This window comes from Salvelinus alpinus, chromosome 36, assembly GCF_045679555.1.
Source record: "Salvelinus alpinus chromosome 36, SLU_Salpinus.1, whole genome shotgun sequence".
Lineage (NCBI taxonomy): Eukaryota > Metazoa > Chordata > Actinopteri > Salmoniformes > Salmonidae > Salvelinus > Salvelinus alpinus.
In genome coordinates, this window is record NC_092121.1 from 17,912,192 (window position 1) to 17,930,753 (window position 18,562).

The window sequence follows — 18,562 nt, forward strand, 5'->3', positions numbered from 1 at the left end:
TATAAATATACTTTAAGAAGACATTTCTCAAAAAACTATGTGAGATTTATATTGTAGAATTGGAAGGATAAGATATAATTTACATTTGAAGCAGATCTTCGCTTGTTGCCTGACACCAAGTTATTATTGAATGCACATAAAACAGTATTTATTTTTCACATGTCTGTGTTCCCCCTGTATTTTCAATTTAATTTAAATCTGGTTATCAGGAAGCTTCATCTTGACCCTTCAAATCTAAAAATCTAAAAAAATGATCACCCTGTCTCTCGTCTTCCCTTCTTCTCAGAAACCCTTGAATGTGCTGTCAATTCCCCTGAATTCCTTTCTCAGCTTCAGCGTTCTCCACTTGATCCCCTCTAATCTTGCTTTTGTGCAGCTCACTCAATGGAAACAGCTCCTCTGTAACTGAGTGCTTATGCAGCTTCTCTCCCCTCTGTCTTAATTCCCCTTGATCTCTAGGCTGTATTTGATACCGTTAATCTTTAGACACATTTTACTGTTGCTGATCTGACAATCTTTGGCACCTCTTGTTTCTCAAATGATTCTCTAACCTTGTTGATACTTTTCATAAGGTCAACTGAGAAAAGTCCAGCACAGCGTTCACAACAATGACGTTCCCCAGGGCTCAGTGTTGTGTCTATTCCAATTCCATCTCCATCTCCCTTCCCATGGTCTTGACCCATACATTGTCTTGCTAGTTATCTTCCATTTACATCATTCTCATGAAGTCTGCTTTACACTGTCTTTGTCTTTATCCTGATGTCTTTTTGTCCTTGTGTTATTCAACCACATGCAGGTACTAAAATAGTTGATTTACTTTTGAAGTCAGCTTATTGTTCAATTTCTTTTTATAATCAGCCCAAAGAATGACAGTATCAATAGAAGTAATTTTTATTGCCCTTGACCCATACTCAATCAATATCATCTTAAATATTAGTTTTTGTGAATTAATGCTCTTGCGACCATTTCATTTGAACCATGATCTGTTTGTTCCAGTGTTCATATTTCATTGTCGGAGATCCTCGTTCATCTTACCTCCTCCCCTACTGTTCCCCAGCCATATGATAATGTATGTACAACTCATTCCCTAATTACTTTTCATTGTGTCCTTAGGATGCCTCTCTTTTGACAATATCTTAATCGGCTGATATAAAAATTGCTAATATTCATTCCTCATTATTGTACTTAATTTACCTCACCATCTAATCTTCCTAATAATTAATTTCCTCCAATATCAATTAGGCCTCCCTATTTCATGTGGACACAGTATTTGGGTTTATTTAGTGCATGACAAAAGGAATGGTTATGTCACATAATTTGCAGTGTGCTAGGTGGCCAGAGCTTTGGTCACAACCGGGAGCCTTCGTTTTGCTTTCTCTACTCCTCAGCGTCCACTAGCGATCACATTTCCCACAAATGCACCATATGTGGCATCTCAGTTAATTATCCAAAAGAAATTGTCCGAGGACATGGAATAACAGCAGGTGACCATCTCCAGCCCAGAGCAAAACCAACACTAACTGGTCAAGCTCAGCTGCCCTCGCTCCTCAACTAATGGTGGTGCCCGGAATGTGTTCATTCACGCTGCTTGGCCTTCATTACAGATCAGGGAAGGTGCAATTAGTAGGAGCTCCCCACCAGCTTATAATTACCTTAAGACATCCACTTAAATAGAGAACATTATAAATCAGCTCCTGTTGCCTATCAGGCTCTATGCAACATTATGCCAACAGATGTCAGATACAGCCATGGACAGGCCCCTTGGTGGCAGTGACAGCCAACAGCTACTGTTAGCTTCTCTAATGAATAGAATTGGGCTTCGGCTTTGTATTTTTGAGGGGTTCATTTGAGGTTCAGAGCTATATTTCTTGTGAATTAAAAAAGAAGGACAGCGAAGGGAGGCGAACAAAAGACCAATTAACAGTTGGATACAATGCAACAGATAACAGTTTGTTTGATGTTTCTCCCAACTTTGTGACATTTGTGCCAAATTAAACTTTTCATCTTCCATTTATACAGAAACATGATCCAGCGATGGGGTCTCTCTCCCCTTAGCCTCACATTGGGGTGAGGTGCCTGTTAAGGGTTTTGTGACATCTGCATTCACTTGCATCAAAGCCCCACAGTTGCATCAAAGAAGTTATAATGACAGACAAAAACATTATTCACAGAAGGAGCATTGTTTGGTCACCCACTGTTTCTCCATTACATAAAAGTATGTCAGGCTTAGAGGGAGAAAAATATCACACAATACAAACAATATCACCACACAGTGATATTGTTATCAATATCACCACACAGACAAATCCTACTGAAAATTCTCTCATAAACAAAGCACCCATTTGGCATGATTTAGAGGGGCTTGGAAAAGCTGTTATTTGACAATAGTCGTTCCAAATGAACAGATACTATATTTTGAAACTGAACTTTCCGTCGTCCCAATTCTTTTGAGCTTGCTGCATTTAAAAAAAAATATTCACCTCAAAGGTTTTCTGTCATTTCACATGTGAAAAATAATTAAATGTCCATTAAATTTTTATCACTGTATGTGTCTCTGAAAACAAAAACACAACATTCATTCGGAGAGCTGTGGGAAGACATATGAAAGGTTCCAGCTTCAAAGCTTGACCTTCATCCACCTGAAGTCGTGAGAGACTGCAAGAAAAACAAAGCTGAATGCATGAATGCTAAATATTCCCATTAAAGACCACTGACAAAGGAATGATATTCTATTGGAGATGGCTGTTTCTTCATATGGAACTGCATTTCTAAATGCATCTACCAATTGGCAGCCTCTGGAAAAAAAGATCACCCTTAACCTCATCTTGTTCCTATACCAGGAAGTGCATTGTTGCATACAGCAATGAATAGAACATAACAGGATGTAGACTGGTGCTGTAGCGAGAAAAATAAGCAACGCTTGGTTAATTCTTCAATGTATCTTGAATAGGTCTCGCTGGTTTAGTAATAAAGATCACTTGTATTGAGTAAATTTCGGTCTGAAGAGATATTCAATTTAAAAAAAACATAAGGTATGCCATGCTTAATGTTGTATAACAATTTTTGCAAATCCATGTCTTAAAAAACTGTTTAAGCTTTTGAAGATAAAGTTAACATGGAAAACAACATTTCATATCAAGCCCACAATAAGCCTCTTTGGTCACACTTTACATTACAAAGGCCTTATACCAGAAGTAACAAGCTGGGAATGTTGTATCATCTGGCCGATCTGCTGTTTCTCAGCTCTAAGCCTCAAGCCCACAAAACAACTGTCCTCTGGTCTGCTGTAGACTTTTAGTGGCCTTAAAAAGGGTGTGTGTGTGTGTGTTTGTGTGTGTGTGCTTCCCTTGGCCACTTTATATTACGAGGTCAATGAAAGGTAAGGGCTTCACCCTCTCTCAGCGTAGCAATCAGACAAAAAGCAGGTGTTGTGTCTAACATAACCTGGGGTGGGCAAAGCTATCTATTCCAGAGATATCCATCGGCCCTTTGTCTATAGAGGACGTTTAATAGTGGCACTAATCCACTTAGCTACCATACAAATTGTATTTCTGTGATGATTTGAGGCTGACATCAGCAAGTTCGGTGTCCAGAGCTATCGGATGGCACTGACTAGATGTATGCCGACAGTACATGATCTATTTAATGGTTAAGAAATGATAGATCAGATTATGGCTTTCTACTGGAGTGGCCCTGTGAGTAAACGACCTCTGCTCTCATCCTTAAGCTTCATTGTTTGCACCTGATATGAAACTTCATATTTTAATGCGATTATCTTGCTTGGTATGTATGAAACAAGAGATGATTTATGAAGTGAGTTCATGTGGCTCTAGTCAAGCTTCACTTGCCGACCATATCAACATCATTTGTCATTTCTTTGTTACATCTCGCTCAATATCTCTTAGGAAATTAGATTTGTTTTTTTTTCGCTCTCCTCTCTAAAACTTTTGTGAGAAATTATACGTTTCTACGGTTGACGAGACAAAACAGGACAAATAAATCAATACAAAGCAAATGAAAGCAAATTGAATCTATTAAAGCAAAATTACTGGGAGAAAAATCACCCAAACGCGACACAACCCAGAGAGTCATGGCCATGGGCACAATTAATGACAGAGGTAGTAAAAAGGTGTTGGATCATTAAGCTTGCAGGGACCTGTGTGCATGCAAACAAGATCCCTACGCCAGACCAGCACAAATAAGCCCCCCATCTTAATGGCCCATTGAAGTAGTGCTGCCCAGCATATCAGCGAAGCAGGCTGCCTGCAAGGGCCTAGCCTTCTACAATACCTCAGCTATCATTATAATCACTGGGGATGTGTTGGATTTTCACACAAAAAAGTGAGGATCAGGGAGCGACCCTGCGGCTCCACCTCCGTCTCCTTCCTTACCTGAGGAATACCAAGCAGCGGGGTGCCAATGGAGGACCTTGAGATCAGCGTGGCTCTCCCGGGCAGCCATGAGTAATTAGTTCTAATTAGTAGCAGTGATTAACCGCGCTGGGGAACGTGGGGGCCGTAGGGGAGCAGATTGATAGAGCTGGCCCTCCTAACCCATAGAGGCTCCACTGCATCTTAAGCAGAAGGGACACTGCCTGTGGCCGTCAGCCAGCCAGATAGCATGTTCACCTAGCATAAACAAATTAAAATCAAATCAAACTTTATTGGTCGAGTACACAGATTTGCAGGTTTTATAACAGGTGCAGCGAAATGCTTTGTGTCTAGCTCCAACAGCGCAGTAGAATGTCTAGCAAATACAATACAAATACACAAATAATAAACAAACAAACAAACAAACAAGAAATTACAATCCAGAGTAGTTATATTTCAGTGAGCATGTGTCAGAATCCACAACATAAATACGTGGTCTGCAATGTTTCCTTTGTTGGGGCACTCAGCAAATTTTAGGTCATGTGAGCAGAAACTCGAACGTTGTGAGAATTTTGTGCAACTTCTGGCACTTGTTTACAGTGAACACTGAGGCTGTACCCTTTCAGTTTTAGACAGTAGCCAATAGGCTATTGTGGCTATTTGAGCATACTGTAGGCCTACCAACAAAACCAATGGAGCAAATCCCATAACATTTTCACATTTCTATGATATAGCCTAAAGTAGCCTATATGTGGTGTTCAATGCAGACCTACATTGCATGAGACTTTTAAAAACGTTTTTATATTATGAAGGGCTTGACATTAATTAATTATTTTTTACTTGGTCTGTAACACCATGGGCCAAATAGGTGACTGCACATGGCATTGTATTGTGTTGTATGATGCAAGAAACCAAGAAACCTTAAAATGAATAATTAATTATTATTACCATACAGTGAATTAGACAATGTAGACTACTCTGCCCTATTGGCTTATTTACATATTCAAAATACAACACTGCACCTTTAATTAATACATAAGCTTTTTACCTGACTGATTTCAAAGAAATGTAGCCTACACGTTTTGTGCTCTTGTAGGAAGCAGTAACTTCCCATTGCTGACCTATACGTATCTATAACTGGGCTAATAACTCGCTAACTAGCAAAGAATATCAACACGTGCACACGCATGGCTCTGCTGATCTAAACTGATCTGAAAAGCACATTCACTCAGGGGTGATTGAAAGAATGCTCATGGGCTACCTCAGCCAATAGAATTCTACTCCGTTGCATTCTGGTTCTGCCTACAACAAAATCACAGACTCAATCAAAGTTAGATTTGTTTTGGTTTGTTGCATTGAAAAGGGGCTAATATAATGTTGATTAGGTCACATAAAAAACATTGATCTATATAGTGCAAACTAATGAGGCAAACTCAGTGATGTTCAATCTCTTGCATCTCTGCACGGCCTGGCATTTCTTCTGCGTGGCAGTCCTGGAGGAGGTATGCAGCAGCGCACGTGCGCAGCTTAGAGGGAACATTAGTGCTGTGTAGACAGTATATCATTTGGAAGGAAAATGGAATTTACAGTAGTAGGTATATTGGGATGAACTATGTCCAGAATACAGTACATACTGTACATACACAGTGGATAGGATATAAAGAGAATATGAGGTGACCAGCATACAATGAATCTAAAGTGCCTTCGGAAAGTATTCAGACCCCTTCCCCTTTTCCGTATTTTGTTATGTTACAGACTTTTTCTAAAATGTATTACATTTTAAAATGTAATGGAACTTCAATCTACACACAATACCACATAATAACAAAGTAAAAATAGTTTTTTATACATTTGAGAAAATGCATTAAATAAAAAAACTGAAATATCTTATTGACAGAAGTATTCACTTATACCCTTTGCTATGAGACTCGAAATTGAGTTCAGGTGCATCCTGTTTCCATTGATCATCCTTGATATGTTTCTACAACTTGATTTGAGTCCACCTGTGTTAAATTCAATTGATTGGACATGACTTGGCAAGGCCCACACCTGTCTATATAAGGTCCCACAGTTGACAGTGCATGTCAGAGCAAAAACCAAGCCATGAGGTCGAAGGAATTGTCAGTAGAGCTCCGTAGAGACAGGATTGTGTTGAGGCACAGATCTGGGGAAGGGTACCAAAAAATGTCTGCAGCATTGAAGGTCCCCAAGACCACAGTGGCCTCCAAATTAAATCAAATGTTATTGGTCACATACACATGGTGTCACAACTTCCGCCGAAGTTGGTGCCTCTCCTTGTTCGGGCGGCGTTCGGCGCTCGTCGTCACCGGCTTTCTAGCTGCCACCGATCCATGTTTCTTTTTCCATTTGTTATGTCTTTAATGTACACACCTGGTTCCCATTTCCCTATTTAACCCTCTGGTTCTCATTATGTTGTGTGCTTGATTGTTCCTGGTTTGTGTTAGTCTTTTGTGTTAGGGTTTGTGATCCCTGCGTGGATTTATTTCCTGATTATTTTTCCAGAGTAAAGTTCGTTATTTTACTCAGTTCTGTGTCCTGCGCCTGACTCCGTTCTCACCTCTGCACAACTAACACCTGACAGAATCAAGCACCGTTTTAATGGAGTCAGCAGGTGCACCCAGTCCTCCGGTACCAGTAGAGGAACGTGTCCAGCAGCACCATGGAGCGATGGGAAAAAGGGGGTTTTCCCACGACCCCATCAACTTCACTCCAACCAACACCACAACCCACACTGCTGTCCACCCCTCCTTCACCTGGACCAAAGGGCGATTCGGCTCTCGCTCCCGAGCGCATATGATGGGACAGCTGCCGGGTGCCAGGGGTTCCTGCTCCAGTTGGAGCTCTACCTGGCGACCGTCCACTCGACTCCCTCAGGATACGAGAGTGTGTCCGCCCTCATCTCCTGTCTGTCGGGGAAAGCGCTTGAGTGGGCAAACGCTTAATGGGGAGGTATAGATGCAGCGTCGGTCCACTATGAGGAGTTCACCGTCGCTTTCGGGTGGTCTTCGATCATCCACCTGAGGGGAGAGCGGTGGGGGAACGCTTGTTCCATCTCAGACAGGGGATGAGGAGCGCACAGGAATTCGCACTGGACTTCAGGACCCTGGCTGCCAGCGCGGGATGGAATGAGAGGGCCCTGACCGACCATTACCGTTGTAGTCTACGTGAGGACGTTCGTTGGGAGCTGGCCTGCAGGGACACCACCCTTACCCTCGACCAGCTGGTTGATTCATCCATCCGGCTGGATAACCTGTTGGCCACCCGTGGACGTCCGGATCGGGGTCCGTCCATTCCATCTCCCAGCACCTCCGATCCTACACCTATGGAGCTCGGAGGTGCTGCTCTAAGGGTGACCGGAGGGGGGGGCTGTTTCTTGCACTACCTGTGTCCGCAGAGGACACACTGCTGGTCGGTGCTGGAGAGGTCCCCCAAGAAGTCGCGGCAGCAGGCAGGGCACTGGTGGATCATCCCAGGTGAATATGCACCCAACTCAGCCAGAGATTCCTGTTGCGCACATGTGTATATCTATAGAATTTCCTGAGTTTTCCCCGCATTCCCAGCATAAGTAGATTCAGGCGCAGCTGGGAATTTTATTGACCGTTCGTTTGCTCTTAGTTTAGGGATCCCTATTGTCCCTGTTGATGTTCCCTTCACTGTACATTCCTTAAATAGTCGTCCTTTAGGGTCGGGCCTGATTAGGGAGGTCACAGCTCCATTATGTATGATAATGCAGGAGGGTCATAAGGAGAGAATTAGTATCTTCCTGATCGATTCTCCTGCGTTTCCTGTGGTGTTGGGGCTTCCCTGGTTGGCCTATCATGACCCCACTATTTCGTGGCAACAGAAGGCTCTCAAGGGATGGTCACGTCAGTGTTCAGGGAGGTGTATAGGTGTTTCCATAGGTGCAACCACGGTGGAGAGTCCAAACCAGGTCTCCACCATGCTCTGAATATGCTGATTTGGCTCTCGCCTTCTGTAAAAAGAAGGTGACTCAATTACCCCCACATTGTGCGATAAATCTCCTGGTAGACGCAGCACTTCCCAGGAGTCACGTGTATCCTCTGTCACAGGAGGAGACGGCAGCTATGGAGACATATGTCACCGAATCTCAGGGACAGGGATACATTCGGCCTTCCACTTCACCTGCCTCCTCAAGTTTATTTTTTTGTGAAGAAGAAGGATGGAGGTTTACGCCCGTGCATTGACTATAGAGGTTTAAATCAGATCACGGTGAAGTATAGTTATCAACTGCCTCTCATAGCCAGTGTGACCGAGTCATTGCATGGAGCGCGCTTCTTCACCAAATTGGATCTCAGAAGTGCTTACAACCTGGTGCATATCCGGAAGGGGGATGAGTGGAAGACGGCATTTAGTACCACCTCTGGGCACTATGAGTACCTCGTCATGCCGTACGGGTTGATGAATGCTGCATCTGTCTTCAAATCCTTTGTAGACGAGATTTTCAGGGACCTGCACGGGCAGGGTGTAGTGGTGTATATAGATGACATTCTAATATACTCCGCTACACGCGCCGAGCATGTGTCTCTGGTGCGCAAGGTGCTTGGTCGATTGTTGGAGCATGACCTGTACGATAAGGCTGAGAAATGTCTGTTCTTTCAACAGTCCGTCTCCTTCCTAGGGTACCGCCTGTCCGAGTCACGGGTGGAGATGGATAATGACTGCATTTCAGCCGCGCGTAATTGGCCAACTCCAACCACTGTAAAGGAGATGCAGTGGTTCTTAGGGTTTGCCAACTACTACCGGAGGTTTATCCGGGGCTTTGGTCAGGTAGCGGCTCCCATTACCTCTTTGCTGAAGGGGTGACCGGTGCGCCTGCAGTGGTCAGCTGGGGCGGATAGGGCTTTTGGTCACCTGAAGGCTCCTGTGTTGGCTCATCCTGATCCCTCCTTAGCGTTCATAGTAGAGGTGGATGCGTCCGAGGCTGGGATAGGAGCTGTGCTGTCTCAGCACTCGGGTACGCCACCAAAGCTCCGCCCCTGTGCGTTGTTTTCGAAGAAGCTCTGCCTGGCGGAGCAAAACTATGCCTTCTTGTGACATCGGGTGCTGTAGGTGTCCTGGAGGTCAGGTAGTTTTCCCCCGGTGATGCGTTGTGCAGACTGCACCACCCTCTGGAGAGCCCTGCGGTTGTGGGCGGTGCCGTTGCTGTACCAGGCAGTGATACAGCCCGACAGGATGCTCTCAAGTAGAAGTTTGTGAGGGATATAGGTGACAAGCCAAATTTCTTGGACCGTTTCAGTTTGTCCGGGATGTGTACACCGTGGAACTTGAAACTTTCCACCTTCTCCACTGCTGTCCCATCGATGTGGATAGGGGGGTGCTCCCTTTGCTGTTTCCTGAAGTCCACGATCATCTCCTTTGTTTTGTTGACGTTAAGTGAGAGGTTGTTTTCCTGACACCACACTCTGAGTGCCCTCACCTCCTCCCTATAGGTTGTCTTGTCATTGTTGGTAATCAAGCCTACTACTGTTGTGTCGTCTGCAAACTTGATGATCAAATTGGAGGTGTGCATGGCCACGCAGTCATGGGTGAACAGGGAGTACAGGAGGGGGCTGAGCATGCACCCTTGTGGGAGCCCAGTGTTGAGGATCAGCGAAGTGGAGATGTTGTTTCCTACCTTCACCACCTGGGGGCGGCCAGTCAGGGAGTTCAGGACCCAAACGCACAGGGCGGGTTTGAGACCCAGGGCCTCAAGCTTAATGATGAGCTTGGAGGGTACTATGGTGTTGAATGCTGCGCTCTAGTCAATGAACAGCATTCTTACATAGGTATGCCTCTTGTCTAGATGGGATAGGGCAGTGTGCAGTGTGTAGGCGATTGCATCGTCTGTGGACCTATTGGGGCAGTAGGCAAATTGCAGTGGGTCAAGGGTGACAGGTAAGGTGTAGGTGATATGATCCTTGACTAGTCTCTCAAAGCACTTCATGATGACAGAAGTGAGTGCTACAGTGCGATAGTCATTCAGTTGAGTTACCTATGCCTTCTTGGGAACAGGAACATTGGTAGCCATCTTGAAGCATGTGGGGACAGCAGACTGGGTTAGGGAGAGATTGAATATGACCGTAAACACACCAGCCAGCTGGTCTGCGCATGCTCTGAGGACGCGGCTAGGGATGCCGTCTGGGCCGGCAGCCTTGCGAGGGTTAACACGTTTAAATGTCTTACTCACGTTGGCCATGGAGAAGGAGGGGGGGTGCAGTCCTTGGTAGCGGGCCGCGTCGGTGGCACTGTATTATCCTCAAAGTGGGCAAAGAAGGTGTTTTGTTTGTCTGGAAGCAAGACGTCAGTGTTTGTGATATGGCTGGTTTTCTTTTTGTAGTCCGTGATTGCCTGTAGACCCTGCCACATACGTCTCGTGTCTGAGTAGTTGAATTGCGACTCCACTTTGTCCCTATATTGACGTTTCGCTCCATCATTCTTAAATATAATAAGTTTGAAACCACCAAGACTCTTGCTAAAGCTGGCCGCCCGGCCAATCTGACCAATCGGGACAGAGCTCCAGAGGTCCTCTATGGAGATAGGAGAACCTTCCAGAAGGACAACCATCTCTGCAGCACTATATCAATCAGGCCTCTATGGTAGAGTGGCCAGACGGAAGCCACTCCTCAGTAAAAGGCACATGACAGCCCGCTTGGAGTTTTCCAAAGGCACCTAAAGGACTCTCAGACCATGAGAAACAAGATTCTCTGGTCTGATAAGATCAAGCTTGAACTCTTTGGCCTGAATGCCAAGCGTCACGTCTGGAGGAAACCTGGCACCATCCCAACTGTGAATGTGGGGATGATTTTCAGCAGCAGGGACTGGGAGACTAGTCAGGATCGAGGGAAGGTGCACGGAGCAAAGTACAGTGAGATCCTTGATGAAAACCTGCTCCAAAGCGCTCAGGACCTCAGACTGGGGCAAAAATGTACCTTCCAACAGGACAACGACCCTAAGCACACAGCCAAGACAATGCAGAAGTGGCTTCGGGACAAGTCTCTGAATGTCCTTGAGTGGCCCAGCGAGAGCCCAGACTTGAACCCGATCTAACATCTCTGCAGAGACCTGAAAATTGCTGTGCAGCGACGCTTCCCATCCAACCTGACAGAGCTTGAAAGGATCTGCAGAGAAGAATGGGAGAAACTCCCCAAATACAGGTGTGCCAAGCTTGTAGCAATATACTCAAGAAGACTCGAGGCTGTAATTGCTGCCAAAGGTGATTCAACAATGTACTAAGTAAAGGGTCTGAATTCTTATGTAAATGTGATAATTCAGTTTTTTGCAAACATTTGCAAACATTTCTAAAACCTGGTTTTGCTTTGTCATTAGGGGGTAGATTGATGAGGAAAAAACGATTTTATCCATTTTAGAATAAGGCTGTAACGTAAAAAAATATGGAAATACTTTCCGAATGGACTGTACATACATGGGGGCATTAGTCTCAAGGATCAGGGCTGAGTACCGAGCAGGTAGCTGGCTAGTGATGGCTGTTCAACAGTCTGATGGCCTCGTGATAGAAGCTGTTTCTCAGTGTCTTGGTCCCGGCTCTGATGCACCTGTACCGTCTCTGTCTGCTAGATGGTAGTATAGTAAACAGACCGTGGCTCGGGTGGCTGAGGTCCTTGCTGATCTTCTTGACCTTCCTTTGACACTGAGTGCTATAAATGTTCTGGAGGGCAGGCAGCGTGCCCTCGGTGATGCGGTTGAGGGCGTTACAGTTGCCGTACCAGGCGGTGATGCAGCCTGACAGAATGCTCTCAATGGTGCATCTATAGAGGTTTGTGAGGGTTGTCGTGTCTTTGGCTATGCCGGATTAAGTGTTATGACATGCTATTCTATAAAATACTTTCTCCGTAATTAATATTACCTGATTGAACTAATCATGTAAATATAATTAACTAGAGAGGAGAGGCACCACGAAATAATATTTATAGAGCTGTTATCTTCCGAATAAACTCTTAAAGACCTTATAATATTTTACATCAATAGCAGTCAATATTAATCGTCATCTTATTCAGTCTCATCAAAGTTGTAAATTCTTGGTTATCTTCACGAACCCTGGCTAACAAGTTGAATCAGCAATACAAAATTGGGTTTAATTATTTATTTACTAAATACCTAACTAAATCACACAGAATTACATATACACGGAATAAATCATACCTTGATTACAAATTACGTCATAAAGGAAAACGTCCCTAGTGGGGACAAAAGAAAAGGGGCTAGGTTTGAGTGAAAGAGCGGGAAGACTGAGGAACAAAGGGCAAAGCTGTGCTATCGTAAATACAATATCTTATGCATTCGAAATTACCGCCCATTTGGAAAAGGAAAATGCAATAAATATTTACTCTGAGCTGCGCTTCAGTAGGTTGGTGGTAGATGGAAGGCCGTGTTGCCCAACCGAGTCCTTTGTCCTTTGAAGAATGTCTCTGCTGGTAAATTGGATACGTTGTAGTAACGTCGTTGTGTAGTAGACGGGATACTCTGTCTGTCCTAATTTACGTTTGCAGCTGCTGTTGCTAACAACGTCTAGGAGGTATCACTTCTATAGTGAATACGATTCAAAGTTCATACCATTCACAACCAAAGCTCATGCTGATGTTGGCTTAGTTCTGTAGTTATTATCTGAACAGTTCTGACATCGGATCGTCATCCTAATGTACCCGGAACAGGAGGTTAAATTTTCGTCAATGGCTTATATAGTGGACGGAGAGGGGTGTGTCTGAAAAGTTTATTACCCATGTCTCTTCACAGGGGCGAGCCACTGGTTGAGCAAACTTATGAAAACCCAAATCTCTCATTTGGAAGCTAAAATTACATTTAATCTCTTCACAAATAATTTCATATTCAAACATTTGAATTAAACAACAATTCCATGTGAATCCGATACCTCTGATGTTTAGACTTTCCACAGTAGAGTTTATGTCATTCTATCAATGATGAGAATGTGCCAGATGACAACCGAACTGACATAATATACCTTAAGTACCACCGCATATGTTCAGTTGGTCGGATTACCAGAATATAGTTAATTTCCCCCCAACTTCTGATGTTCCCAGAATCTCTATGTTAACCAAAGGGGCTTTCTAATGTCACATCAGTAGAGTAGGGAGAGGAACGGGGGGGGGGGAAGAGGTATTTATGACTGTCATAAACCTACCCCCAGGCCAACGTCATGACAGGGTCTTAGGGCCATGCAGAATTTCTTCAACTGCGTGAGGTTGAAGAGGCAGTGTTGCGCCTTCTTCCCCACGGGGATGGCACCATTTCAGGTCATCAGTGATGTGCATGCCAAGGAACCTTTGAAGCTTTTGACCCGCTCCACTGCGGCCCCGTTGATGTGGATGGGGGAGTGCTTCCTCTTCACTCTACTGTTTTGTCTCATATCTACGCTGTATTGCAGGTGTAAACCACATTGTGCCTACCCATCTCAGAAGCTGCATCTCAGAAGCTGCTTCCTATTGTGTCCCTGTGCAGGTAAATATATTGTTTACTTTTTGTGTGCTTTGAAATGCATTGTGTCATGATACAATTCCATCCAAAGTGTTTTCGATATACCTAATATTATGACACATTTTTGTTGATTCTCTATGTCATTTCAAACTAGAAGATTATACTTCATACTCTGCAATTTAGCTTTTGATTCAAACAAGCAAATTCAAACAAGCGAATGTACCGAGCTTGATTTTTAAACATGACAATGAGTCTAATTAGTGTTATTCTCCCATCCCCAATAATGTTCCTAAAAGCTGGGCCCAGTCTCCGCCAGCCAGTCATTTCTTTAAGATGGCAGGGGGGCTCTTAACAAGATAAGCCCTGAGATCAGTGTTCCTGGAGGAACATTACCTGAACAAGCGAGCTGATGAAAATTACTGTAGTGTACCGCAGCCTGCTTGGAAACAGCTGAAGTGTTGTTCAAACGTCTCAGATAAAACAACCAACACGAGTACCACTAGAACACCTATAATTCCCACTCCGCACAGGGAAAGGCTGAGAAAGACGGGAGATGATCCTATTTGTACTGAGACTTGATTAAGAAACAGGCTTCAAATCCCGCTATTTAACAAGGTGGTGGGGATTAAAAAGGTCTCTCCAAATCCTGAGAACAGCAAACTGTTTGTCTGGAAAGCTCTTTTCATAGTGCTCCACTGAGGGCTGAAAGCTGAGAGGAGAAACCACTACTCACCTCCTCTCATTAAAATGATCTCAGCTCTCACAGAGTGATTGGTCCAAGGGACTTGATGACTGCCAGACAGATGCAGGCATTAGTTTGCTGTTTCTTTCTAACATAGGAAGGAATGACGTTGGCTTAAGCATGTTTTTCAGATGCCATTCTCTGTGGAGGTTCCAACAGATATGAGGCATTTGGCATTAGGGGAGGGCTTTGTGTGTAAATGCATGTGTGTGCCCTTGTGTTGATATCTGCTCTGGCTTTGACTGCTGTTGGCAATTTAAGCTAGGGTGCTCTCACAATGCCTCAACAGCCTGAGATGTGCAATATTGACTGGTTTCAATTTCCTCCATTTTGACAGCCCATTTCGGCCGCAACTCTGAATAAAGAGGGCCATAGTCTCAAGCATTGCAGTACACATCACTCTCCGATCAAATGTTCCCCTCTCCCCCAAGCCTTTAGGTAGACTACACGACACTGGCATACATAACACTGGATGAATATAGCCTGGACACAGCCTCAGATTACTGCAAACCACAGTCAAGTCCAATAGAAGCACCAAATGATTTACGTATCCTCAAACTGAAGTAATTTTGAATGGTATATGCACCATTAAAAATAAAATGAAGAAATGATCAAGCCAACGGCTGACGCTCATTGAATTACATGTTCAGCTTGACAGCTCTGTGTTGGTGAAGAAATGAAAGTAAAATTAGATTTTGAAAAATGAATATGGGGAATAACAGTATTGCTTTCTCGGAATTGTCAAACTTGACAGTGCTATTACCATCACTAGAAGATCAGCAGTTGGCATGTTGTATTCGGTGTACAGAATTTAGCCGTTTAACCCCCCGCTGTTTCAATGGATTGATTGAATTACATGTAAATGAAGGAAACGGAGAAATTTCAACAACATTGCCTCTTTTATCATAGTCCTAATCCAACTGACAAACCCTTTTTGGCAATATGGAAGTATAGCACTACCGGAAAGCATCAGAATATGAACACACCTTCAAAACATCACAGAGCTAGTGTAGGCTATGTCCATAAAAATTGCTTTTGGCAAAGAAATGAGACAATTTTCTGATAGCGTTATAGTAATACATTGTTGAAGTCTATTCCGTTGACAAAGAGTATACTAGTGTGTATGTGCCAGGGAGCTCTAACCTGTTATATGAGGGTCATATTCTATACAGACCATTCTTCTTAGCTCTTCCACATCGTGCTCTAAGTCAGGTCTGAGGCGGAGACTCCATGAATGACCCTTAATGTGACAGAGAAATGGGGATCACTTTCTCTCTGTGGCTCTGCCAGCGGTCTGATGATATCGACTAGATGGTGTGAGTGGGCGGGGGAGACTCCAAAAAGCGGATTAAAGCGAGGAGATAAGGCTATCCACTGTAATTAAGCCCTATCTCTGGACAGCCACTGAAGAAGATACATCATCCTTCACAGCCTTGCCACTGTTGAAACACATTAACAATTATTCAATAATTAATTCTTATGCATGCATGAGCCAAACACTAATAGGACATATTTTAACTACAACATTATAGCGTACTGTTCAATTAAATTAATTGGGAATGCATTTATGATCAATGTAATATATCACCTTTTTCATATTTTTTAATCACTCTACTGTAATTGTATTAGCTCTGTTGTCAGGCCTTTTATGATGCAGTCTATGTTAATTTCCCTTTCCAGACATTTCTAATTGAGAAGTGAGATATATAGGCTTGTGGCACTAGACATACTACAGGAGACATTAGCCAGGGCCCTCGGGGTGCCACTGCTGCTATCCATCCTGCATTGTTAACAGGAAGTTAATAACATGAAGTTGAAGTATAATGAGAAGTCACCTTACAGGGTGCTGGAGTTACTCCTTCAGAGGACACTGTGAAATATGGCTGGACAAGGGCCCTCCACAATCAACCATCTCTGATCTCCAGTTCACATAGAAAAATTACCATAGAGTGAAATTTCACTGTGAATGGTGGTGCATGAGAAATGATAGGATTCAAATTAAATACATTGATCAAATGAGGTGAAAATACTTGGATCCTCTGATTTAAAAGGACTTCTAGTTGACATAGAAAAATATTACACTCCCAAGCAAATGTGCCCTGTCTGTCTCAACTTGATCACATCTGGACTGAGAAGAGAGTATTTATCAAGCGAGAAATTGCAATTAAATAATTTAACCCTAGACTTTGAAATAATATTGTATTGTAATGACGGTTTTAACCTTTGTTGAATCAACAATTCCTTAGGTCCATGTGTTGCGTTGTTTCCCTACTGTTAAGACTGTTTTCAACATTTAGTTTCTAGCTACTATAGACTTTTTACTGTAGCTCTGAGACCCTTTTATGGCATCTAGTGTTGCACCAAAGATGTTTCCCAAATTATTTTATAACACAGAACACATTCATCAAAGTATTCTATTTTCTTAAATCCTCCTTTTCTCTTCTAGATTCCAACACAGTCATGCAATGTCTCTGGACATGGTAAGTGTTTCAAAGGCTTTCCTATGCAGAGGGTTATTAGACATGGGTAAACAGAAGCCATCTTTGAAATGCTCTGACATTTTCTCATCAACTGAAATGTGGAGCCTTCATCATGTTCCAGTAGAAAAGGTATGATAGCACCGAATGTTGTGGTCAACACCGTGCAAGGTGACGTGAGACCACATATGTGATTACATTACACCAGCTAGCCATTCCATGTTCAACCCCTGCTGTTCACCACTGGCAGTCATAGCAACCACAAAGGAATTATAAACTGCTTGGAATAGGTTGTCCTTCATGAATGATACTGTTCAGCTTCCAACTATCTGGGTAATACATACACCACAGCTTTACATCAGGTGTTGCTGTTTGTCATGGCCTTATCGGAAGTTTCCTCCCTCTTGTTCTTTATCATACACTGTAACACCTTGACAGGAAGAGATAGCAGAAAGTATGAGGTGTCCTTTATCATACACTGTAACACCTTGACAGGAAGAGATAGCAGAACGTATGAGGTGTCCTTTTCTACAGGTGAAACTCTCTTAAAGGCCTAATGTGGAGGGAGTCGTAAAATCTCAACTATTATTACCACCCATTAATGGTCCACACATTCAGCACCAATTAGGGTTTTTCTCCCCATCCTCTGTATCCTGAGGCAACCAGTCTAGGATTTGGAGATGGGGAGAGACAACCATTCCACTAGGAGCACTGAATCACCAGGTTTAAGTACTCAGACTGCTTGAGTCTTCTCTCGAGAATGATATCCAGAAGGAAACAAAGAAGTCATAATTGTTTGAGTGACAGACTTTATGTCTCTGCACTGCAAGGTCAGATATTTACCGCCCCAAAAAACGGAATGTGATAAGTGATCTCTGGGATGGGAGGATTTCTTATAGAATAACTTACAGTAGTAGTGTGTGTCACAGTCAAGTGTATAATGTAATCTATATACTGTATGTTTTTTTGGTTAATTTATAATTAATTATTAATAGGAGAGCTGGCTTGGAAAAAGGTAAGCATCAGCTTCAATAGAATAAGTTAAAATAGCAGAGGACAGAGGAGTAACCAAAATATATTTGTGTGATCACTTGCATGCCAACTTCAACCTTGTCCCTCCCAAAAAGCCATAAGGAAGAAATGTTCTCGGAGGTTCATTTGTGACTATATTATCACGAGAACTAGGGTAATTGCCAACAAATGACAAAAAAAGGACTATTGAAAACCAATTTGGCTTATAACTGACCGTGCTATGTCCTCTCAGCAGGTGGTTATTCATAATACAGCAGGTAATTCATATGAATTATTTCCTACCTGTCATTCACCTTGTTCCAGCTGCTCACTGTTGAAGTAATTGTAGTTCCTGTAGATTTCACGCTGGCACCTACGGCTGCTTTCTTGGCTGACCTTCCTGGACTCTCCCTTCAACCAATTATCTGTGGGCCTTGCAGAGAAAGACACAAGTGTAAATATTCCAAAGAGAATCCCGTGGCCTCATTGAT

General features: G+C 43.3%; 1 protein-coding gene across 4 annotated transcripts in view; it reads right to left on the reverse strand.

Annotated features, from left to right (window-relative positions):
• LOC139565392 (RNA binding protein fox-1 homolog 3-like) overlaps positions 1-18,562 on the reverse strand; it is a 393,289-nt gene that overhangs the window by 341,235 nt on the left and 33,492 nt on the right. For 3 of the 4 annotated variants that reach the window (XM_071385695.1, XM_071385696.1, XM_071385691.1), the window contains exon 2: positions 18,375-18,504. The gene's annotated coding sequence lies outside the window, so the exon portion shown is untranslated. The remainder of the gene's footprint in view (positions 1-18,374; positions 18,505-18,562) is intronic. The other variant, XM_071385692.1, reaches the window with a different exon arrangement.